The sequence below is a fragment of the Gopherus flavomarginatus genome, chromosome 4 (assembly GCF_025201925.1).
Source record: "Gopherus flavomarginatus isolate rGopFla2 chromosome 4, rGopFla2.mat.asm, whole genome shotgun sequence".
NCBI lineage: Eukaryota > Metazoa > Chordata > Testudines > Testudinidae > Gopherus > Gopherus flavomarginatus.
The window spans coordinates 140,017,091-140,042,699 of NC_066620.1; the positions used below are offsets into that span (position 1 = coordinate 140,017,091).

The following is a 25,609-nucleotide window of genomic DNA, read 5'->3' on the forward strand; positions in this document are numbered from 1 at the left end:
GTTTATATAGGGAGACAGTTTTCTTTTGAAAAAAGAACAGGAGTATTTGTGGCACCTTGGAGACTAACAGATTTAGTTGGGTATAAGTTTTTGTGGGCTAAAACCGTTTTCATCAGATGTATGGAGTGGAAAATACAGTAGGAAGATGTGTATATATACAGGGAACATGAAAAGATGGGGGTTGCCATACCAACTCTAACAAGACAAATCAATTAAGGTGGGCTATTATCAGCAGGAGAAAAAAAAGTTCTGTAGTGATAATCAGGATGGCCCATTTCAAACAGTTGACAAGAAGATGTGAGTAATAGTAGGAGGAAAATTAGCATGGGGAAATAGTTTTTAGTTTGTGTAATGACCCGTCCACTCCCAGTTGTGTTAGGAAGCTGCTGTTTTAAATGAGAGATTGTATTTTTATTATCTTTAAAGATCTTGCTTAACTTCCAAATGTTCATTAATTTTAAAGTGTAGTTATACTTTCTAACTACACTTTTTTGAAAGTACCAGTTATTTTTTTTTTAAGTGGAAAAGATTATCTTTAATTCTTTTTCTACATTTGTGGTCACACTTTGTGTTGCAGACACTGTTTTGCTGCTGAGGCAGGAGAGAGTGCTGCTTTCAGGTGGAAGTAGGGGCAGGCAGCTCTGCAGAAAGATTTTTTATAAATCTGCTACCTATTTCTGCCTTTAGAAAGTAGTCCAGGAACTGGTGGAAGCTAGTAGGATGAAGGAGTTACTCCTTTAGAAGGACAGGAGATGGTTGTTAGAGTGGCTAGTGGCGATAGGGTCAACAGCAGACTTCTTTGGATGTGAGTAATGGCTACTAACATGGAACCTGAAGGAGTGGGACAGGGGACTAGTGATGTGTCAGAAGAAAGATGAGTAGAGATGGATAGTGGAATTGGGTCCTGTAATAGAACAGTGTTGGGTTAGGGAGACGTGGTCCTGAGGAGGAGACAAATTCAGCTGGTGAAGGTGGCTTACCCATCAGAGAAAACTGATGTGGAATACAGAGTAAATTTTGAAAAGCAAACCTACCACTTCTTCCTTCCTTTTTTCCAACATTATTCTTCAGTATTTCTTTCAACTGAACCTTTTAACTTTCTTTTAGAAAATTGACTTTTCAAACTACTTAAAGCTACTCTGTAGCTTTTCTGAAAGGAAGTAGAAACACTGAAGTGGTGCCACAGAAGTGGTGCTATAGGTTGGGGTGGGTAGTCCATTGAAAACTGAATCCTGTGGACTCAAGGTGAGAGAGCTACTAAAGACAATATTTATTCTTTAAAAGATAAGTTTTAGATTTAGATAACTGGCTTTGGATACCTATTGTATAAATGAGGGCATTTTCCTGTCTTGTTTGGTATTTAAGTATGGCTATTATGATGATCAGTTGAACATTTCAAAGGCTTTAACCATGTATGGGTCAACCAGTGTCTTAATCATATTTATTTCTTTAATAGTTATTTTTTGCCATATTTTTTCTGACTTTTTTTTTTAAATTCTAAGGACATCCACTAACATGAAGCCTGACCAAGCCAAAATTATATTCAACATAATCAACTATGTAAAAGATAATAGTGTAAATAACCCCCCCAACCCAACTTGACATACTTTGCAAACTTCACACTTTGGGTAGCTGAGGAGACACAAATAACATTATTCAAGATTGCCCACCTGTTGAGGGAGGGAGGAACTTGCATGTAAAAGAGAAAACCAAGTAATCCTTATCTTCCTTAAGAACTTGCGATGTTCTTAACAGAAAAAATACAGTATGGGGACCTTGACTTCCACAAGGTTTCTTAGATGGGGAGGAATCTTTATTTACATCTTACTGAAATAGGGGAGAGAGTTACTTAATTTATCTATGGTTAATGCTTAAGATATTTAAGTAACAGGTTTAACAGGTTAAAAATTCACTTAAAAGTAGCTCCAGTGAAAGGGGATTGAGAAAAATAACCATCTTCTATAATAGCAGGAAAGAGTCCTGTGGCACCTTATAGACTAACAGATGTTTTGGAGCATGAGCTTACCCACTTGGTCAGATGCATTCACCCATGAAAGCTCATGCTCCAAAATGTCTGTTAGTTTATAAGGTGCCACAGGATTCTTTGCTGCTTTTACAGATCTAGACTAACATGGCTACCCCTCTGATACTTGACATCTTCCATAATAAGTCTTAATGATAATAAAGAGGTCTCTAAATCAAGCATAAAAACCAAAAGCATGCTGCTGATCTGTATGAAAATGCCATCCTCTAACTTGTTTTGCAGAAAAAAATGTTGCATTTCTTTTTCAGGAAATGTTCTTTGTCACTGTGGTTAAACTTGAATTTTGAAAGAAAAAAGACTGCTCCCCCTCCCCTACTTCACCCCCCCCCCCACCGTTTCTCTCTCTCCTTCATGAAGGTTGTCTAGCAGGGACGAGTATCTTTCTTTAGATTAGCGTTTTGGGACTGTCATCACGGGAAAAATATGGCATTTCCTTTGGTGGATTGCAAGTAGTAATCTCAAGGAAGCTTTTGAAATGTTTAATTACCTGTCTTAATAATAATACAGTAATACATTCACTTCTGTCCTTGTTCTGTTCATTCCTTCCCCGTTAACTCGCACAAAACCCTTCCTTACTTAATACAAATATTAGGTGGTTCGCACGTCACCTTTCATAACGACTGTCCCATTAATTCATTGCCTATGGTGTCGTGTTTTTATGGGGGGGCTATTGAGACAGTTTGAAATTCAGCAGCTTTTGCGAAATGCTTGCTTACATTAGTGTTATATCATCCATTAGGGAAATGATGCTTTGCAATTTATTGCTAGTTTTGGGTTGTGCTTTCATGCAGTTTTTTCATTGGGGTTGTGTTTTGATGTTTGCTACTGCCGTAATCTTGTGTCTTCATGCAGATGAGTCTCTTTAATTTAAAGTAGTCCTTTTCTAGAGCAGAGTGTGCAATAGACTTGTAACAAGCATTTTTGAGATGGTGTGACAAGTGGCTGTTTGCATGTACTGTACATGAGTATCATAGATTATTAGTGTTGGAAGGGCCCTCAGGAGATCATCTAGTCCAACCCCCTGCTCAAAGCAGGGCCAATCCCCAAATAGCCCCCTCAGGGATTGAATTCACAACCCTGGGTTTAGCAGGCCAATATGTGCATTCTCTGAGGGTGCATTGAGTGGGTTGATATTTGTCTGCTGAAGTCACTGTGCTCTATAAAATTCTCTCATCATTTATACACTGGGAAATAAGGAGTGTTTTTATGAATAGTCTGGAATCCCCTAAGAATCCTAAGAACAGGTTAGACAAATGTCTGTCAGGCATGATCTAAGTATACTTAATCTTGCCTCAGTGCACGGGGCTGGACAAGGTGGCCTTCTAAGGTCCCTTTCAGCCCTACATTTCTATAATTCTATGAAATAAAATGGTGCTACTTTCTGGCTAGACTATAATAAATCGTGTTTTAGATGTGGTCCCTTAACAGTCACTTACAAATATATCAAATGAAGGGCACGTTCACATATCGGTTTCAACCCGTAACAAGGTTCTCTCCGCTCATAACTGTAAGAAATCTGCTTTCATTAGTTATTGCCTTACTTTTACTCTTTGAATACATGCAGTAGTTATTTTCCACTACGAACAAGTCTAGTCAAATTAGATTATATACATTACATTGCAGACAAATGATTTTAACATATTTCAGATTGTTGATAAGTTTCATAATGATATAACTGGTAGTGACATGTCAGAAGCCATTTACTTGTATATGAGAATAGAGAGCCATTGTTATTGACATGGTACATATAGAGTTTAGCCATGATAGCTTTGTCAATGATTTTCTCAAGATTTAGTATGTGGTATATTATTCTTAATATTCCATTCACACACACAGCAGCCACCATAATGGCTCTTTCAAAAGAATAAATTAAATAATAGGAGTGTTTTAACAAACCTGATTTTCTTAGGATAACTGGAGAATGCTTTGCTCTAGTTAGATTTAAAACAGAAATCTTGCCAAATTACTGCATCTGCTCATGACTTATTGAATGTTATTCCCACAGACAGATTCTTTCTCTGATTAATACTTAGAAGTCACATGTAAAATACTGATGCTTTTTTTTGTAAATAGTCACTTCTATTGTAACACCATTAACTCAGGGGACAATTTAAATAATCTTTAAATAAAAAGACAGTACACTTGGTGCAATTGCTTACATGTTAAATACAGGTACGGAGAGAAATTAAGTGAACTCTGGAATTCAGGACAAAAATGTAAAGAAGCAGCTTGTATGAAAGTTCATTGTAAACTTTTATTGAATTCTGTTTTCCACGTTATAGCATGAAAAAAGAAACATCTGAACAACTACAACTAAGAAGCTTGAGTGTCATTCAGTATGACAGCAGACTATTCAGCATGTCACATGTATATCTAGACAAAAAGATAACCATTATAAAAAAGATGAGTAGGAGGGAATACAGTGATTATATGAAAGAATATCTATAATACAAAAGTATATTATCACCACTCATTCACAATGTATGAATGTTTGTATCTAGATAAGCAAAGAAATTCTTACACTTTTGCCAGTCTGCTAACTTTTGATTGTGTATGTATGCGCATTTATAAAAATATGTAGATATGTATTTACAAGCACATAGACCAAGAATCCAAAAACTATATTTATCTAATTTGCACCAGGCATATCTGTCATAAATAGACTGCTTGGGCCAGTTTTTCAGTATTATACAATGGAAAAGATAAATTTTTAAAAAATGAAATGTCAGAAGAATGAAAGACTGATAAGAGAAACTTATCCTGATGTTATACCATTAATCAGTAGATAAACAATCCCAAGGTAGCTTAGTATATTGCCTTTGAAGTTTATGGTTTTCTAACCAGATCAAAAGAAGGTTAGAGGATATACACAAGACATGTGTTTTTGTTCTGTTTTTTAAAAGTAACTTTTCAAGATGCACTACTTTGTTTGCCACAGTCCTAAAGAGAACCAGAAGACTGAGGACTGATTTATGAGCTATTTGCTATTAGCAAATGCTTTTTAAAGTAACTTGTATTTTTTTTTCCTTTCCCTTTAGCCCTAATATTAAGTGTATTTTCTCAATGAGTGCAGAAGACTTTAATGGAGCAAGTTTATATGGGTGTAGCGGGAAATGTGAGCTACTTTCTGCTTTACTTCTTCCCCCAACCAGAGCTCCACCTCAGCCTACATTATCCTTGTTCTACATTCTTCCACACACAAAGTTCCTCTGATCCCTGCCTGTCAACAAGGCTCTTGATAGTTGTGGTGTGTTTTTGTGTTTTTGTTTTTGTTTTTTTTAAATACAGTACTCTGATAAACAAACAGACCTAGGAGTTACCCCAGTTCAAATCAGATAAACCACTGACAACACATTTATAACCAAAATTAATCAATGCTCCCCATTCAATCCCTAGTAAAGTCCCACACACGTTTCCCCATCCCTAGGGGAGCCTTGTGGTGTGTTCAGACTTGAACTACTGTGGGCCTGAGGAGGAACTGAATTTCAAAAGCCAATGGTCCATGAAGAATGGTCTATTCCCTTTCTCTCTCTATTCCCCCATCGTATACTGACTGGGGCTTCAGGTAGGATGCTTCTGCTGACAATTACCATGGCAGTATGTCACAGGGGGAGAGGCATATACGTCCCAAGTCAGTTGGGGCTTTCGAGGTCAAAACTGTCTCAAAATCAAAATGGAAACCACCAGGCAGCCAGTGTAGGTTGTAGAGTGCAGATTTAGAATGGACCTATCTTCCATTAACTTTAATATGAAGGTTGAGTATGCTCACAAAAAGAAACACAACGTAAGAATCAGGCTGCAGAATTCACCAGCTGCATTTTCTGAATAGCTTCAATTAGGAACATAAGAACGGCCGTACTGGGTCAGACCAAAGGTCTATCTAGACAAGTATCTGTCTACCGACAGTGGCCAATGCCAGGTGCCCCAGAGGGAGTGAACCTAACAGGCAGTGATCAAGTGATCTGTCTCCTGCCATCCACCTCCATCCTCTGACGAACAGAGGCTAGACACCATTCTTTACCCATCCTGGCTAATAGCCATTTATGGACTTAGCCACCATGAATTTATCCAGTTCCCTTTTAAACGCTGTTAGAGTCCTACCCTTCACAAGCTCCTCAGGTAAGGAGTTCCACAAGTTGACTGTGCGCTGCGTGAAGAAGAATTCCTTTTATTTGTTTTAAACCTGCTACCTATTAATTTCATTAGGTGACACCTAGTTCTTGTATTATGGGAATAAGTAAATAACTTTTTCCTTATCCACTTTCGCAACATCACTTATGATTTTATATTCCTCTATCATATCCCCCCTTAGTCTCCTCTTTTCCAAGCTAAAGAGTCCTAGTCTCTTTAATCTTTCCTCATATGGGACCCTCTCCAAACCCCTAATCATTTTAGTTGCCCTTTGCTGAACCTTTTCTAGTGCTAGAATATCTTTTTTGAGGTGAGGAGACCACATCTGTACACAGTATTCGATATGTGGGCGTACCATGGATTTATATAAGGGCAATAATATATTCTCAGTCTTATTTTCTATCCCCTTTTTAATGATTCCTAACATCCTGTTTGCTTTTTTGACCGCTTCTGCACACTGCGTGGACATCTTCAGAGAACTATCCACGATGACGCCAAGATCTTTTTCCTGACTCGTTGTAGCTAAATTAGCCCCCATCATATTGTATGTATAGTTGGGGTTATTTCTTCCAATGTGCATTACTTTACATTTATCCACATTAAATTTCATTTGCCATTTTGTTGCTCAATCACTTAGTTTTGTGAGATCTTTCTGAAGTTCTTCACATTCTGCTTTGGTCTTAACTATCTTGAGTAGTTTAGTATCATCTGCAAACTTGGCCACCTCACTGTTTACCCCTTTCTCCAGATCATTTATGAATAAAATGAATAAGATTGGTCCTAGGACTGACCCTTGGGGAACACCACTAGTTACCCCTCTCCATTCTGAGAATTTACCATTAATTCCTACCCTTTGTTCCCTGTCTTTTAACTAGTTCTCAATCCATAAAAGGACCTTCCCTTTTATCCCATGACAGCTTAATTTACGTAAGAGCCATTGGTGGGGGACCTTGTCAAAGGCTTTCTGGAAATCTAAGTACACTACATCCACTGGATTCCCCCTTGTCCGCATGTTTGTTGACCCCTTCAAAGAACTCTAGTAAGACACGATTTCCCTTTACAGAAACCATGTTGACTTTTGCTCAACAGTTTGTTTTTCTATGTGTCTGACAATTTTATTTTTAACTATTGTTTCGATTAATTTGCCCGGTACTGGTGTTAGACTTACCGGTCTGTAATTGCCAGGATCACCTCTAAAGCCCTTTTTAAATATTGGCGTTACATTAGCTAACTTCCAGTCATTGGGTACCAAAGCTGATTTAAAGGACAGGTTACAAACCTTAGTTAATAGTTCCGCAACTTCACATTTGAGTTCTTTCAGAACTCTTGGGTGAATGCCATCTGGTCTTGGTGACTTGTTTATGTTGAGTTTATCAATTAATTCCAAAACCTCCTCTAATGACACTTCAATCTTTGACAGTTCCTCAGATTTGTCACCTGCAAAAGCCGGCTCAGGTTTGGGAATCTCCCTAACATCCTCAGCTGTGAAGACTGAAGCAAAGAATCCATTTAGTTTCTCCGCAATGACTTTATCATCTTTAAGCGCTCCTTTTGTATTTCGATTGTCAAGGCGCCCCACTGGTTGTTTAGCAGGCTTCCTGCTTCTGTTGTACTTAAAAAACATTTTATTATCTTTTGGAGTTTTTGGCCAGCCGTTCTTCAAACTGCTCTTTGGCTTTTCTTATTACATTCTTGCACTTAAGCTGGCAGTGTTTGTGCTCCTTTCTATTTGCCTCACTAGGATTTGACTTCCACTTTTTGAAGGAAGTCTTTTTATCTCTCACTGCTTTTTTTACGTGGTTGTTAAGCCACAGTGGCTCTTTTTTAGTTCTTTTACTGTGTTTCTTAATTTGGGGTATACATTGAAGTTGGGCCTCGATTATAGTGTCTTTAAAAAGGGCCTATGCAACTTGCAAGGATTTCACTGTAGTCACTGTACCTTTTAACTTTTGTTTAACTAACCCCCTCATTTTTGTATAGTTCCCTCTTTTGAAATTAAATGCCACAGTGTTTGGCTGTTGAGGTGTTCTTCCCCCCACAGAGATGTTGAATGCTATTGTATTATAGTCACTATTTGCAAGCGGTCCTGCTATAGTTACCTCTTGGACCAGCTCCTGCGCTCCACTCAGGATTAAATCTAGAGTTGCCTCTCCCCTTGTGGGTTCCCGTACCAGCTGCTCCAGGAAGCAGTCATTTTAAAGTATCGAGAAATTTTGTCTCTGCATTTCGTCCTGAAGTGAAATGTTCCCAGTCAATATGGGGATAATTGAAATCCCCCAGTATTTTTGGGTTCTTAATTTTGATGGCCTCTCTAATTTCCCTTAGCATTTCATCATCACTATTACTGTCCTGGTCAGGTGGTCGATAATAGATCCCTAGTGTTATATTTTTATTAGTGCATGAAATTTCTATCTATAGCGATTCTATGGAACATGTGGATTCGCTTAAGTTTTTTACTTCATTTGAATCTACATTTTCTTTCACGTATAGTGCCACTCCTCCCCCTGCACGACCTGTTCTGTCTTTCCGATATATTTTGTACCCCGGAATGATTGTGTCCCATTGATTACTCTCAGTCCACCAGGTTTCTGTGATGCCTATTATATCAATATCCTCCTTTATCACAAGGCACTCTAGTTCACCCATCTTATTATTTAGACTTCTAGCATTTGTGTACAAGCACTTTAAAAACTTGTCCCTGTTTATTTGTCTGCCCTTTTCTGATGTGCCAGATTCTTTTTTATGTGACTGTTTATCATCTGATCCGGCCCTTATATTATCCTCTTCCGTCCAATGCTCCTAACTGTAACCTGGAGATTCTCTATCATCAGACTCTCTCGCTAAGAGAAGTCTGTGTCCGATCCACATGCTCCTCTGCAGCAGTCGGCTTTCCCCCATCTCCTAGTTGAAAAACTGCTCTACAATGTTTTTAATATTTAGTGCCAGCAGTCTGGTTCCACTTTGGTTTAAGTGGAGCCCATCTCTCCTGTACAGGCTCCCCCATCCCAGAAGTTTTCCCAGTTCCTAATGAACATAAACCCTTCCTCTCTACACCATCGTCTCATCCACGCATTGAGACTCTGAAGCTCTGCCTGCCTACCTCGCCCTGTGTGTGGAATTGGGAACTTTTCTGAGAATGCCACCATAGAGGTCATGGATTTCAGTCTCTTCCTTAGCAGCCTAAATTTGGCTTCCAGGACATCTCTCCTACCCTTCCCTATGTCATTGATACGTACATGTACTACGACCACCGGCTCTTCCCCAGCACTACACATAAGTCTGTCTAGATGCCTCGAGAGAGCCACAACCTTCGCACCAGGCAGGCAAGTCACCATACGATTCTCCTGGTCATCACAAACCCAGCTATCTACGTTTCTAATGATCGAATCTCCCATTACTAACACTTGCCTTTTCCTAGAAACTGGAGTTCCCTCCCCCGGAGAGGTAACCTCAGTGCAAGAGGCAACCCCAGCACCATCTGGAAGGAGGGTCCCAACTATGGTAAGGTTTTCCTCTGCTCCCATTGACTGCTCTGCTTCCCTGGGCCTTTCTTCCTTCTCAACAGCGCAGGGGCTGTCTGAGTGGAGGTGGGACAATTCTACAGTGTCCCGGAAAGCCTCAGCATACCTCTCTGCCTCTCTTTGCTTCTCCAGTTCAGCCACCCTGGCCTCCAAAGTCTGTGCATGGTCTCGAGGGCCAGGAGCTCCTTGCACTAACTGCACACATACACCACCCACCCACAGGGCAGGTAATCATACATGCTACACTCAGTGCAATAAACTGGATAGCCCCCACTCTGATGCTATGCTTCTGCCTGCATTGTCTCCTAGTTAATGGAAGGGTGCTTTAAAGAAAGAGGTTTTGAAATGTGGTTTGGATTATAGGTTTTAATGGGACTACAGGGGAACAGATAGGACTGACAAGGGACCCCCTCTCCCTTCCCAAACTCCCTAGCTCGCTTGTGCGTGGCTTTATAAAGCCCTGGCCTGAGTGAATGCCCCGCCTACTGATTAAGGCTCAGCCAATTACCAGAGGCTTTGAGCTTTCAAACCTTCCTTTGAAGCTCAGGGCCTCCAACTGCCAGCCACAGCACACGATCCTTCAAACAACCAAACAAACAGACTGACAAACACAAGCTCAGCACACAGCAAGTGACTCCCAAACACAAACAAACACACACTACAGAAAGTCACTTACCCCATAGATGCTGTATTTGCTCCTCCTTCACCTGGAGAACTCCCTTGCGAAACTCCCTGTTAGCAGCCCTGTTCGCAATTAATTATAGGAGTTACTGGTTGCAGCTTGGTGGTTAAAGTTGTATTCTCAAATAGGCATAAAAAGGGGTCTAAATTACCATTTTTCTCTTTCTGTAGTTGGTCTTTGTATGTGAAATTTCAAATAGTATTAATTTTTATGCCCTTTGAATTTTCTGTGTAGCAACTGGCTTCCTGACAGCCTTCTTGCCACATAGTATTCAGACACACCTCACATGTGGTTGAAAATCTGATTGAAGCCTGTGATTTTTCTTTTTATTTCTTCCTAAAAAAACATGATTTTTAAGTCAGTTTGATGATTTTTGAATGCTTCAATTTGGCAGTTCTGCTTCAATTGGCTTCCTGTATTCCTCTTACCATAATCCCAGTTTCTCTCTTTTCTTTAAAAGCAGCAAAGAATCCTGTGGCACCTTATAGACTAACAGACCTTTTGGAGCATGAGCTTTCGTGGGTGAATACCCACTTCTTCAGATGCATGTGGTGGAAATATCCAGGGGCAGGTATATATATGCTAGCAAGCAAGCTAGAGATAACGAGGTCAGTTCAATCAGGGAGGATGAGGCCCTGTTCTAGTAGTTGAGGTGTGAAAACCAAGAGAGGAGAAACTGGTTCTGTAGTTGGCAAGCCATTCACAGTCTTTGTTCAATCCTGAGTTGATGGTGTCAAATTTGCAGATGAACTGAAGCTCAGCAGTTTCTCTTTGAAGTCTGGTCCTGAAGTTTTTTTGCTGCAGGATGGCCACCTTAAGATCTGCTATAGTGTGGCCAGGGAGGTTGAAGTGTTCTCCTACAGGTTTTTGTATATTGCCATTCCTAATATCTGATTTGTGTCCATTTATCCTTTTCCATAGAGACTGTCCAGTTTGGCCGATGTACATAGCAGAGGGGCATTGCTGGCATATGATGGCGTATATTACATTGGTGGATGTGCAGGTGAATGAACCAGTGATGGTGTGGCTGATCTGGTTAGGTCCTGTGATGGTGTCGCTGGTGTAGATATGTGGGCAGAGTTGGCATCGAGGTTTGTTGCATGGATTGTTTCCTGAGCTAGAGTTATTATGGTGCGGTGTGCGGTTACTGGTGAGAATATGTTTCAGGTTGGCAGGTTGTCTGTGGGCAAGGACTGGCCTGCCACCCAAGGCCTGTGAAAGTGTGGGATCATTGTCCAGGATGGGTTGTAGATCCCTGATGATGCGTTGGAGGGGTTTCAGCTGGGGGCTGTATGTGATGGCCAGTGGAGTCCTGTTGGTTTCTTTCTTGGGTTTGTCTTGCAGTAGGAGGCTCCTGGGTACACGTCTGGCTCTGTTGATCTGTTTCCTTATTTCCTCGTGCGGGTATTGTAGTTTTGAGAATGCTTGGTGGAGATTTTGTAGGTGTTGGTCTCTGTCTGAGGGGTTAGAGCAGATGCGGTTGTACCTCAGTGCTTGGCTGTAGACAATGGATCGTGTGATGTGTCCGGGATGGAAGCTGGAGGCATGGAGGTAGGCATAGCGGTCAGTAGGTTTTCGATATAGGGTGGTGTTAATGTGACCATCACTTGTTTGCACCATGGTGTCAAGAAAGTGGACCTCCCGTGTAGATTGGTCCAGGCTGAGGTTGATGGTGGGGTGGTAGCTGTTGAAATCATGGTGGAATTTTTCCAGAGTCTCCTTCCCATGGGTCCAGATGATGAAGATGTCATCAATGTAGCGTAGGTAGAGAAGGGGCGTGAGTGGACGAGAGCTGAGGAAGCGTTGTTCCAGGTCGGCCATAAAGATATTGGCATATTGTGGGGCCATGCGGGTGCCCATAGCAGTGCCACTGATCTGGAGATATATATTGTCATCAAATTTGAAATAGCTGTGTGTAAGTATAAAGGCACAGAGCTCAGCAGCCAGTTGTGCTGTGGCATCATCAGGGATAGTGTTCCTGACAGCTTGTATTCCATCTGTGTGTGGGATGTTTGTGTAGAGAGCCTCTACATCCATGGTGGCTAGGATGGTGTTTTCTGGGAGGTGACCAATGCATTGTAGTTTCCTCAGGAAATCAGTGGTGTCACGGAGATAGCTGGGAGTGCTGGTGGCATAGGGTCTGAATAGAGAGTCCATATATCCAGACATTCCTTCAGTGAGAGTGCCAATGCCCGAGATGATGGGGCATCCAGGATTTCCAGGTTTGTGGATCTTGGGTAGTAGATAGAATAACCCTGGTCGGGGCTCTAGGGGTATGTTGATTTCTTCTGGTGTTAGTGTAGGGAGTGTCCTGAGTAGATGCTGTAGTTTCTTAGTGTATTCCTCAGTGGGATCTGAGGGAAGTGGCCTGTAGAATTTGGTATTGGAGAGTTGTCTGGTGGCCTCCTTTTGGTAGTCAGACCTGTTCATGATGACAACGGCACCTCCTTTATCAGCCTCTTTGATGATAATGTCAGGGTGGTTTCTGAGGCTGTGGATGGCATTGCGTTCTGCACAACTTAGGTTGCGAGGCAAGCGATGTTGTTGTTCCACGATTTCTGCCTGTGCACGCCGGCGGAAGCATTCAATGTAGAGGTCCAGACTGTCATTTCGGCCCTCAGGAGGAGTCCATGTGGAGTTCTTCTTCTTGTGCTGTTGGTGGGAGGGCACCTGTGTATCAGTGCACTGTTCAGTGTTGTCCTGGAAGTATTCTTTGAGTCGGAGACGGCGAAAGTAGGCTTCCAGATAGCCACAGAACTGTATCATGTTGGTGGGGGTGGCAGGGCAGAAAGAGAGTCCCCGAGATAGGACAGACTTTTCTTCTGGGCTGAGTGTGTAGTTGGATAGATTGACGATATTGCTGGGTGGGTTAGGGGTACCACGGTTGTGGCCCCATGTGGCAGGTAGGAGTTTAGACAGCTTACGGTCCTAAAAGCTCATGCTCCAAAACGTCTGTTAGTCTATAAGGTGCCACAGGATTCTTTGCTGCTTTTACAGATCCAGACTAACACGGCTACCCCTCTGATACTCTCTTTTCTTTGTGTCCGAGCTCCTAAACTCTACAGGGGTAGGAGCAGAGGGAAACTAATGAGCATAAAGTCTAGACAAGTGGAATTTCAGGCTCCATTACTGAACTGGGTCAGACAAACATCCTACAGTTAAATCACAGGGGAAGCTCTGAGTCTGCTGTCCCCCATTCTGAGAATGGGGGAACAGAACGATGAAGTGAAGCAGAGATTGTGAGGCTTTTCATGTTGGTGCAATATCTCATGCTTTAAATATTTTTAAAAAAAAATTAAATCACACTAGGAAACTGATATACAAACAAATAAAACTTTGGTATGAAGCACGTAAGCCTGTTAAGCACCCGGTATACTTGACACAGAAGCAAGAAAACAAAAAGTTAAGCCATCTAGCAGTACATTCTTCTCTGCTCCTCCACTCATTCAGCCCATACACCTTACCTCTGATTCGAGGTTGCAAGAGGTGACTGTGAAAGCATGATATTAGTGTTTGTAATCTAACACTATATCCAAAGATTCATCCAATGTCTGCTGATATTAGGAGGCTGAGGATGAAGGGGCACATGGGGAGTGGGTCTGTGGGGGGAAGGTTTTTGTGTCCTTGTTCTGTTCTCTCGGAGTCATCAAAGGAACCAGGCAGGGCAAGTCATCTCCCTAAGCCATATCTGGACTAAGCATCTAGTATTGCAGAAATAGTAAGTAATAGCAAAGTGCATTAGATTTATCTTTTGTTTTAGCTTGTGATTTTTCCCTGTGCTAAGAAGGAGGTTTATCCTTTTTTTGTAACTTTGAAGTTTTACCTAGAGGGGAAATCCTCTGTGTTCAAAATCTTTTTGTTACCTTGTAAAGTTATCTTCCATCCTGATTTTACAGAGGTGATTCTTTTATCTTTTTTTAAAATAAACTTCTTTTAAGAACAGGATGGTTTTTCAGTGTCTTGAAGACCTGGGGGATTGATCTGTGCTCACTTTGTAACCAATTGGTTAGGATATTATTCTCAAGTCTCCCTAGGAAACGGGGTTAAGGGGCTTGGGGAGATATTTTGGGAGAGGTAGGGCTCCAAGTAGCCCTGCCTGAATGTTTGTTGAAATCACTTGGTGGTGGCAGTGATCAAGGACAGGGTGGACCTTGTGCCTTGGGAAAGTTATAACCCAAGCAGTTAAAATAAGCTTAGGGGATCTTCCATGTGAGTCCCCACATCTGTACCCGAGAGTTCAGAGTGGGGAAGGAACCCTGACAGCCCCTAATAAAAATTAATCTTTTTGCTCTATTAGAGTGTATTTCTTGTAACTAGGCTAGTTTCAGTGGGGCAGTGCAGCTCTTATTTAACATTTTGACAATGGAAAACCATTATAAAGCTGGTCTACTCAGGCAGTTAAATTGGGTTTATGGAGTAGCCCAAAATAGCTGGAGCATACCAGAGAGTCTTGTCCCATGTACAGTAGGATCTAATCTTATCTGAAGAGTGTATGTATCTTAAAGATATTTAAATATTATACATCTGTAACATTTCTATTCTGTGGAAGCAGGCGTACCATAAGTGCCTGACTTAAATAGTGATGTAAAATGGACTAGGTATCATGATCTTTGAAAAGTGCCAAGGATTTAATTGTTTTAATAGTTTTAATTGCATGACAATATATATCCTTGTAGTTGGTTTCTGTGATACACAGACTTTGTATTTGTGACAACAGTTGTTTGCATTTGGTACTCAGCCACATGATTGGTGAGTCCAAAGGAAATATGTTTGTGATCAAATTGCAAGCTTTTCCATGAGCAAAATTGTGGGTTGAGATATAAAGATTTGTGGTTTGACTTCCCAGGTACAGTACTTCCCTTTTATGGCACTGTAACTCATTTCATTTAGTTCCAGTAGAGCAGTATTTTCAACCTTTTCTCATTTGCGGACCTCTAAAAAACTTTAAATGGATGTGCAGACCCCTTTGGAAATCTTAGACACAGTCTGTGGAGGGCCCCCAGGGTCCGTGGACCGCAGGTTGAAAACCATTGTTCTATAGTAATGACAGCCTTTCTCAGATCTCTTAAACATAGTCTGTGGACCCCAGGTTGAAACTAGTGACTCAGTCCATTGGGCTTTTTGACTAATTTCATGTGTTCTTTGGATGTGCATTGCTATTTAGTTTGAAGTTTGGAATATAAATGCTGAGTTGTTTGTGTTTAAAGATATCAAAACAATTGAATGGACCTGCTAAGCACAAGAAACAAAAGGAGACTAGTGAGCAAATTGTGAAGTTGCCAAAAAATTATTTGTTTTTAACACTCACTACATCAGATACGCCCTCAGTCTCTTCTTCAATCAAGTGATACCCTACTGACTGATTCCAGTGACCTTCAAATTGAGTTGGTTAGAGAAAATTCCACTGACAAGTAAAAACTTAATGTTGAAATTTTAAGTTCAGAACAGAAATATTTTATTGTAAAACATGGCCCTTGTCAAACGGAGGGACTAGTCCCACAGTACTCTAAGACAAATCAATGCTCTTCGGCATCTTGTTATGAAACAGTGTTGAAACCCAGACCTAAACTTAAATGATCCTGGTTGTGTGGGGAACAAAAGTTACTTCAACTCTTTTGGCGTTTTGGGGATTGGGGAAAAAGTTCAGATGACATGGCATGGATAAGTGAAAAGAGATTTTTTTCTGAGCATAGCAATACACGAAGCAGCTGACACATTTTGGAGCTTACTTAATATGTGATCAGTGGTATTTGCATAGTATCATTAAAAATCTCAAATTAAAAAGAGGACAGTAACTGGAGCAGAGGTTGGCAAACTATGGCCCGCGGGCCACATCCGGACCACGAGACCCTCCTGCCGGCCCCTCTCCCATTGTTTCCCCTCCCCCAGAGCCTCAGCTTGCCCTGCCACTGGCGCAATGCTCTGGGTGACGGGCTGTGAGCTCCTGGGGCAGTGCAGCTGCAGAGCCGGGGCTGATCCGGTGCTCTGTGCTGCGCGGTGGCATGGTTGGCTCCAGGTGGGCGGTGTAGCTGTACCGCTGCCAGCCACTGGTGCTCCAGGCAGTGCAGTAAGGGGACAGGGAGCAGGGTTTGTATAGAGGGCAGGGGAGTTTGGGGTGGTGGTCAGGGGTCGAGGCAGTCAGAGGGCAGGGAACAGGGGGATTGAATGGGGGTAGGGGTTCAGGGGGGCAGTCAGGAAGGAGAGGGGGGATTGGATGTGGTGGCAGGGGCAGTCAGGAGCAGGGGTTCCAGGGGCAGTCAGGGGACAGGGAGAAGGGGTGGTTGAGGAGTCCTGGGGGGGCCACCAGGGAGTGAGAAGCGGGGGCGGGGGTCAGATAGGAGGCAGGGGCCGGGCCACACCTGGCTGTTTGGGGAGGCACAGCCTCCCCTAACCACCCCTCCATACAATTTTGGAAATCTGATGCGGCCCTCAGGCCAAAAAGTTTGCCCGCCCCTATACTAGAGGCAGGTCCTCAATTGTGGTGGTAACAGCATATTCACTTGGGCTATGTCTGATCTTGAATTTAGAGATCATAGAGATTATTGGTGAAGGAAATAGTGGCAAAAATTTTTTTCTATTGAACTATTGGCCAAATATAATCCTATTCTCGAACTCATAGTGAAGCCAAAAGAAACAGCAACCAAGTCCAGTAATTGAAAATAATTTCATACAGTTGCTTTCAGGACGTATTACAGAAAGTATTGTTAATGACCTTAAGAACGGACTGTTTTGTTTAGTGATAATGGACATAAACCAGAACTTATCCAAAGTTGACCAACTAAGCCAAGTTTTTTGGTAGGTTACCATAGAAAAAGAAGAAAAGGCAATCCTGTCAAAAATAAATATTTATTAGTTTTTTAGCATTTCATGAAGTAAGTGGTCAGTCAGGTGCTAGTCTTGAAAGCAATAAAAAAGCATATTAAAGACAAAGATATAGAACCATTGAAAAGATGAGGATAGTTGAATGTAAATGTCCAGTTTATTTATCTCTCTCCCCTCCCCCCACCCCCAGTTTTAAGTAATATACAAAATCAGTCTAGGAAAATGATACAAATATGAGGTGGTTTAAATTAAAAAAAAGGAAAACAACTTGGAAAAAAGATTCAGTAACCTTCACTTAGTGCAAGACATTCTGTATAAAAACAAGTTTTGTTTTGTTGATGCATTTGCTGCATTAAAATGATTACAAATTAAAGGATATTACCTCACCTACCTTGTATCTTAATATCCTGGCACCAACATGTCTACAACAACACTGCATACAAATTAATTGTCCCTCTGATTCACACAAAATCAAAATCAGCATATGTTATTTAAGATCAGGAAACCTGTCAGTTAGTAAGGTCACACAGCATAGAAAATGTAGAGTTGGGTTTAAAATACACTGAAGTACCTAGATTTAACCTTACTTAGAACACATCTAATTAATTATAGTATGAAGGAAATAAATAGTCCTCACATTTCAAGTCGTCTTAATTAAGTTGTAAAGTGACCTTGTCTTCAGTTTTTTAAATTGGTCCACTAAATTAAGTATGTGTAAATAATGGGCATTCATTATTCAGAGAAGTCATTCATTTAGTTTGCTGCAAGAAACAGGAATCTGGCTTGGACATATTTTTTTAAGAGGAAAATAAGTGCAGTCTTAATTTACATGGCCAAATTGTTAATGCTATTTAAGAATTTAATTTAGAAGTGTGAATATTCAAAATTATTCTGTATGGCAAGCAAAATTAAGACTAATGTGAGAAGTGCTGTCTGAGTGACACACTCTAGTTTATGAAATTACAATAAAATAATATTCTGTAAGAGATGGTTTTAGAATTTATATTTGCACGTCAATGGTTAAAACCAATTTTAATGTTTTGACCACTCTGTACACTCTATGCATATTTGCTCTATTTCATATAAAGCAAGACAAATGCAAATATATTGCATAAAGCAGCGTTTTCTCTTCAAAATACAGTGGAAGTAGTTCAGATCCCCTTCTGGAGGGTTTATTGCTGTATGCCATGAGCATCATATACCTTTCCTGGCCACAGGGCCGCCTTTAGCAAGTGCGGGGCCTGATTCCTCGGGGGGGTAGGAGGGGGCTTTTTCTTACTGGGCAGCACTCCCAGTTTTCAACGCACTTCGATTGCTGGCCAGGGGAGGGGAGCCGAGGGGCTTGCCGCGCTCCAGCCTGGGTCGCGGGGCTTGCCGCACTCCAGCCGGGGTTGCGGGGCTTGCCATGCTCCAGCCGGGGCTCCGACCGCGTTCGTGGGGCTACCATGTGCCGGCCAGAGCTCCGGCCGGGAGATCAGGGCCGCAGGGCTTGCCGTGCTCTGGCCAGGAGATCAGGGCCGCAGGACTTGCCATGCTCCGGCTGGGAGAGCAGGGCCGCCAAAGAGCCCAGCGGCAGTCCGCTCCGCTGGGGTGTTTAATTTTTTTTTTTTTTTTAAAAGGTGCCTAATGCGCGGGGCCCTCTTAGGTGTGGGGCCCGATTCCAGGGAATCGGGCGTATCAGCCTAAAGCCGGCCCTGCCCGGCCATCCCACGATGATGTTAGTGAAACGTCCCTTGTGATCCACCAGTGTTTGCAGCAGCATTGAAAAGCACCCCTTTTGGTTTATGTACTCGCTGGCTTGGTGCTCCGGTGCCAAGATAGGTTCCGTCTATTGCCCCACCACAGTTAGGGAATCCCATTGCAGCAAAACCATTCACAATGACCTGCACGTTTCCCAGTGTCACTACCCTTGATATCAGCAGCTCTTTGATTGTGTTGGCTACTTGGATCACAGCAGCCCCCACAGTAGATTTGCCCACTCCAAACTGATGCCTGACTGACCGGTAGCTATCTGGTGTTGCAAGCTTCCACAGGGCTATCACCACTCACTTCTCAACTGTGAGGGCTGCTCTCATCTTGATATTCTGGCGCTCCAGGGCAGGGGAAAGCAAGTCACAAAGTTCCACGAAAGTGCCCTTACGCATGCGAAAGTTTCGCAGCCACTGGGAATCATCCCAGACCTGCAACACTGTGTGGTCCCACCAGTCTGTGCTTGTTTCCCGGGCCCAGAATCGGTGTTCCACAGTATAAACCTGCCCCATTAACACCATGATGCGCACATTGCCCGGGCCTGTACTTTGTGATAAGTCTATGTCCATGTCTGTGTCTTCATCACTCTCATCACCTCCTTGCCTGGTTTTGCTTTGGCAGGTTCTGGTTCTGCATATACTCAGGGATAATGTGCGTGGTGTTTACAGTGCTCATAATTGCCGTGGTCATCTGAGCGGGCTCCATGATCCCAGCGTTATGGCGTCTGGGCTGAAAAAAAGGCGCGAAACGATTGTCTGCTCTGACGGAGGGAGGGGCGACTGACTACATGGCTTACAGGGAATTAAAGCCCACAAAAAGGGGTGGCTTTGCATCAAGGAGCAACACAAACAACTGTCTCACAGAATGGCCCCCTCAAGGATTGAACTCGGAACCCATGCTGGGTTTAGCAGGCCGTTGATTTCATGGAGGGAGGAAGCGAATGAATACAAAACAAATTGGATCTGTTTCTTGTTTTAATCCACTCCATCTATCTTTTACATCTTTAGGCTGGCAGCACACAGTGCAGTTCGACTGCTAGCCCTCATCATCTCCTGGGTGTTCAACAGAAGATGCTGCATTATGACTGCTAGCCATCATCATCTCCTAGGTGCTCGGCAGAAGATGGGAATGACCTGGCTGAGTGACTCCCATGTCTGCCCAGACACCCCTGACTGACCTCACCAAGGCTGGTTAAAAGAGCACTCAGGAGTACAACGGCTACCAGTCGTAACGCACCGTCTGCTGCCAAAAGGCAGTGAGTTGCTGCTGTTTGGCAATGCAGTCCCACGTCTGCCAGCACCCAGGAGACTTATGGTGATGGTCAGCTGTGCAGGCTCTATGCTTGCCGCGGTATGGCATCTGCACAGGTAACCCAGGAAAAAAGGTGCAAAATGATTGTCTGCCATTGCTTTCACGGAGGGGGGAGGAGGGTTCTGACGACATGTACCCAGAATCACCCGTGACACTGTTTTTGCCCCATCGGGCATGGGGATGTCAACCCAGAATTCCAGTGGGTGGTGAAGACTGCAGGAACTGTGGGATAGCTACCGACACTGCAACACTGCAGAAGTCGACGCTAGCCTCGGTACTGTGGATGCAGTCTGCCGACTTAATGCATTTAGAACATTTTTTGTGGGGACACACAAAATCAACTATATAAAAACGATTTCTGAAAAACGGACTTCTATAAATTCGACCTAATTTCGTAGTGTAGACATACCCTTAGCTCAGGGCAGTCAGGAGCTCTTCCTCACTCCCCATGTCCCTGCCAGCACTGAGCTGTCCGTGGTGCTGCAGGTTCCTTTGGCCAGCCAGGAGTACCACCTGTATTCCTCAGGCAGCTCCTTCCTGAAGCCAGTCTTTGACTATGCAGCTTCTTTTTATATGGCTCTCCTGGGCCCTTATTGGCCACTCTCTGGAGCCTCTCTGTTTGGCAAGACCTTTGTAGCTTTTCTAGGCTTCTCAGAGGACTTAGCTCCACAGGTCCTTTCCTGGAACGGGTGTGGGTCTCTGAGCCTAGTCCATCCCATCACATGTTCCCTTAGAACAGATGGCATATATTGTATCTTGCATTTTTCTGTGAAGCTGGGAGTTCTTTTCCTAGACTTGAAGAGCTCTGTGTGGCTCGAAAGCCTGTCTCTCTTACCAACAGAAGTTGGTCCACTAACAGATATTACCTCACCCACCTTGTCTCTCTAATACCCTGGGACTGACATGGCTATAACTACATTGTATACAACTGTGTGGATTCACAGGTAATATATTTAACTATCCTGTCCTTGCATTTAGGGTCTGATTTTTAGAAGTTGATGAGCACTTCCTGAGAAGTTCTAAGCGTTCTTAATTCTCACTGATTTAAGTGTTCAGTTGAGTACTGCCTTGGCATTAACTAAGGATTATCGCGGACAGTTTGAATGTTCCATTTGTGTTAAGTCTCTCCTGTGCCATTGCACTATAATGCTATCCTGGGCCATAGTATTACCTTGTTTGCCACCAAAGAATAGCTATAGCTATTAATTTTTTCAACACTAGTACATTCATGGAACATACTTTTTCAAATGACTCTTGTCATGCTTTATCTATGTTCAGCGATGGATTTTTTTGGTAAGAGCTTGAGCAAAATCCTTCTGGCTGCTTTTGCATTAGGCAAAGACGGGGGGTAAAAACATTTTCCCTATGTTTTAATATATTTTGAAAAAAGTTCTAGCCATGCTTTTTCTGATAGGGTTACTTTAGGAAACTGATGCCATAAAATCAGTACAGTTTTTGTCAAAATTACTATTAAATAAGTGGCTCAGACTATTTGATCTATTAAGAATTTACTGTGATTTTTATTCTGTTTGTAATTTTACTTAGGTCTTTCTAGTTTTTGAAGGTTTGATTTAGGTTACCTGTTTTCTTCAAAAATTCATTCTCAGTGAGCTTTTTTCTTTGTGCTGGTACGGAAGCCTAATATGCGTTTAGTTTTCCATCTGGACAATGTTGAACATCCTTAGTTCTCAAGTTCCCTGCAAGTTTCTATCAGAATCAGACTGTCTCTCCTTCCACTTAGGCTGAGACACATTTCTGTTCATTAGTTCTCAGGGCCATGAAGTTCTTCTTTTAAAGAGAGGGTTGAATTCCTGACCATCGTCTGTTATATTAATATTTTACAGATCCAAGCAAAGGGAAGAAACCGCATTTAAACTGTGTGTGTTATCTAAGTGGTCAGGTTGTGTATCTCTGAAGTATGTAATGTTCGGGGTCTGTCATGTTACAAAGGGATCCAAGTCTGTTCCATGAAGGGAACACATTCTGAACAGACTAGATCTTCTTCAAAGCTACCTTATGTTTTTGCCTGTTCACTGCTCTGCTGGGCTCTATAAAGCAGACTTTTATACCTGCAGTGCTGCTTTTTGCTTCTAGTCTCTCTTCTTGAATGTAATTTCCCATAATTTATAGAGAGATCTCATCTAACTGAAGGTTGATTTTTGTGTATACAGACAAAACAATTCTTTCCTGTTAAATAGCATTTACAAAGAGGACAGTCAGTGTAATACTGTGCCCCCACTGTTGTGTTTTTAATATTACAGTAGCGCCTCACTTAATGTTGTAGTTATGTTCCTGAAAAATGCGACTTTAAGTGAAATGATGTTAAGCGAATCCAATTTCCCAATAAGAATTAATGTAAATGGGGGGGTTAGGTTCCAGGGCAGCTTCCTCTACTCTGCAAGCACCAGGGGCGGGCGGCTCAACCCTCAGTCTGCCCACTCTACCCCTTCCCCTAATCCCCCACCCTAGACCTGCCTCTTCTCGCCCCCCCCAAGCTCCTCTCCCTTTATTTCACACACTGCATTCTGGCTCATCCCCCCTGCCTCTCCTCCTTTCTAAATGCTGCAAGCCAGCTGATTGCCGTGTTCGGGAGGGAGGGGAAGGCACACAGAGTCCTCCCCCCTTCCTCCTGCCTGGGGCAATCAGCTGGCTTGTAGCATTTAGGAGGCAGGAGGGAGGGGAGAGGAGGGAGGACTTGATGCTGGCTCCCCTTACCTCCCCCCCCCGCCTCCTACCTGGGGCAATCAGCTGGCTTGTGGCCTTTGGGAGGCAGGGGAGGGAGGAGAAGCCTGCGTGCTGAGTCCTTGCTTCTCTCCTCTCCCTTCTGCCTCCAAAATGCCGCAAGCCAGCTGATTGCCGGGGGCAGGAGGAGGGAGAAGGTGCTGATTTGTGGGGTCTGCCGGTGGACGGGAGGTGCTGGGGGGGGCATAGGAGGCTGCCAGCTGTGGAGAAATCAGGCAGCCAAACAACGTAAAAGTGGAGCATTGCACAACTTTAAATGAGTATGTTCCCTAATTGATCAGCAACGGAACAACGGAACAACCTTAAGTGGGACAACTTTAAGTGAGGAGTTTCTGTAGTTAAAGGATGAATACTCTGTTTCTGGTATCCTGCTTCTGAATTTTGTATCTATTTAGGGAAGTCTTTGTTAGAGTTTGTACTTGATGGATAAGATACACTTTACGGTTAGGTGAGAATCGTTTAGTTTTCTAACTAAGAGTGTCTCAGCTTCCAGCTTGTAAATCTGTTTGGGTACTCCAATACTATTTGTCTCTTTGAGACTTTTTCATAATATGGACCTTACAGAGAGACTGTCTTTCAGATTCTCTCTCCTCCCATCGATGAATGTGAGGAAAAGCAGACTGTGCATTTGTAACCGTGTGGCAAAAATAACAACTGCAAATGTGGCAAATCAATGTTGGGAAAATATTTAATGTCTTTTCAGATGTCTTCTCATGTGATTTAGCAGACAGAAACAAGAATATAGAACCATATGATCAGCTAGCTTTCCGCAGATCACAAGTGATTACAGACCACACTTTGGAACCACTGTGCTATAAGATTAGTACAGGAGGAACTAACCTGAGCTTTGAGAAAAACGTGGGTGGTGCTAAAAATAAATAAAAATCTGCAATATAATTGGTGTGTCATGCTGACTGAAGTGTGACTTAAGCAAAGGCTCACCTAAGTTATAACTGGCCTTTTCCATAGGAGAAATATCACAAGCAGAAATGTGTTGCTTTTTTTCTTTTATTCTAGACAAAGTAGCATATAAGACACCAACACTTCACTGCTCTCTTGGATATTTAGTTTACATTTTGAAGATATTGAGGATTTAAGAATATGGTATTTTGCAATGTTTTATTTTTGATAGATTTTATTAGTGCAGTCTGTTCCACTAGTACTGGATGCTGGAAGTAATATAATGGACAAAATAAGTTTCCCAAACCAAAGTTGTGGAAAATAGAATGTGCTGTCATTTACACTAGCTAGAAAATCAGTTTTACTCATCACTAACCAGATGCATCTGAGTTCTTCACACCTTCATTCTCTCAGTTGGCATGCTGCTCTCTAGCTGAATCCAGGGCTTAGTTTCTCAATATAAGCTGCCGCTCTTCTTTCTATAGTGGAATCCACATCCAAGATGCTGAGATGCTTTCCAGCTGCTGCTTTTTTTCCTGTTTGAAACAGAACCAAAGGTGCCCTCAGAGGTCCGTGTTCACAGCTGCTTTCCTCCCTGTTCTGAATAAAGTTTCTCATCCATCCTAATCAATCAAACCGTTAAGTGAAAGAAATGTCAAGTTAAAATTGGCCCCAAAATTAGGCTTTTAAGTCCTAGATTTTTATCATAGTGTCATAGAAACGTAGGACTGGAAGGGACCTTGATAGGTCATCTAATCCAGTCCCCCACACTCAGTGCAGGGCTAAGTAATAACTAGATCATTCCTGAGAAATGTTTGTCTAACCTGCTCTTAAAAACCTCCAATGATGGAGATTCCACAACCTCCCTAGGCAACTTATTCCAGGGCTTAACTACCCTGACAGAAAGTTTTTCCTAATGTCCAACCTAAATCTCCCCTGCTGTAGTTTAAGCCCACTGCTTTTTGTCCTATTCTCAGAGGTTAACGAGAACAATTTACTTCCTTCCTTCTTGTAAACTTTTATTTACTTGAAAACTGTTATGTCTCCCCTCAGTCTTCTCTTTTCCAGACTAAACAAACCCATTTTTTTTCAATCTTCCTTCATAGGTCATGTTTTCTAGATGTTTAATCATTTTTGTTGCTCTCCTCTGCACTTTCTCTAATTTGTCCACATCTTTTCTGAAATGTGGCACCCAGAACTGGACACAATACTCCAGCTGAGGTTTTACCAGCACAGAGTAGAGCAGAAGAATTACTCCTTGTGTCTTATTTACAACACTCCAGCAAATACATTCCAGAATGATGTTTGCTTTTTTGCAACAGTGTTACTCTGTTCACTCCTATTTAGCTTGTGATCCTCTGTGGCCCACAGATTCCTTTCTGCAATCTTCCTTCCTAGGCAGTCCTTTTCCATTTTGTGTGTGCGCAATTGATTGCTCCTTCCTAAGTGGAGTTTTCTACCTTTGTTCTTACTGAATTTCATCCTATGTACTTGATACCATTTCTCCAGCTTGTCCAGATCATTCTGAATTTTAATCCTACCCTCCAAAGCACTTGCAACCCCTCCTTGCTTGATATTGTTCGCAAACTTTGTAAATGTACTCTCTATGCCGTTATCAAAATAATTCATGAATATATTGAACAGAACCGGACTCTGGACCGATCCCTGGAAAACCCCACTCAGTGTGTCCTCCCAACTTGACTGTGA

The 25,609-nt window shown here is 42.3% G+C and overlaps 1 protein-coding gene across 4 annotated transcripts in view; it reads left to right on the forward strand.

Annotated features, from left to right (window-relative positions):
• The window catches only part of ASCC3 (activating signal cointegrator 1 complex subunit 3), a 579,719-nt gene that overhangs the window by 51,570 nt on the left and 502,540 nt on the right, over positions 1–25,609 (forward strand). The window lies entirely within an intron of this gene.